We start from the raw sequence: 580 nt of genomic DNA on the forward strand, positions 1-580 counted from the left end.
CGACGACCCACCGCACCCTCCCCTGCTCCACCGCCGCCGCCGACACCCTGCACCTTCCCCCCGGCCCACTCCACTGCCGCCGCCGACACCCGCACCCTCCCCCACTTTTTGAAGATATTTTTAAATAACAAATTTGATGATATTTTCAAATAAGAAATTTGATGATATGTTCAAATAACAAATTTGATGATATTTTCAATTAAAAATAAAAAAACAAATTTGATGATATTTTCAAGAAAAAATTGATGATATTTGATGATATCTTCTGTTCTAGTCCTCATGAAAATAACAAATTTGATAAAAAACAAATTATTAGATGCAACAAGAAATAATGAAAAAAAATGTTACTAATGGCGCACCAGAGGAGGGTGCGCCATTGCTGTCAGAAAAAAAAGTTACTAATGGCGCACCAGAGGAGGGTGCGCCATTGCTATCAGAAAAAAAACTACTAATGGCGCACCAGAGGGTGGTGCGCCATTGCTATAGTGTCTAGCTGGATACCCCTTCGCCCGATCCCCCCTTCCCTCTCCCTCGCCAGATCCTCCTTCCCTCCCCCGCCGCGCCCGCTCCGACGACCCCC

This window comes from Triticum dicoccoides, chromosome 7A (genome assembly GCF_002162155.2).
Source record: "Triticum dicoccoides isolate Atlit2015 ecotype Zavitan chromosome 7A, WEW_v2.0, whole genome shotgun sequence".
Classification (NCBI taxonomy): Eukaryota; Viridiplantae; Streptophyta; class Magnoliopsida; order Poales; family Poaceae; genus Triticum; species Triticum dicoccoides.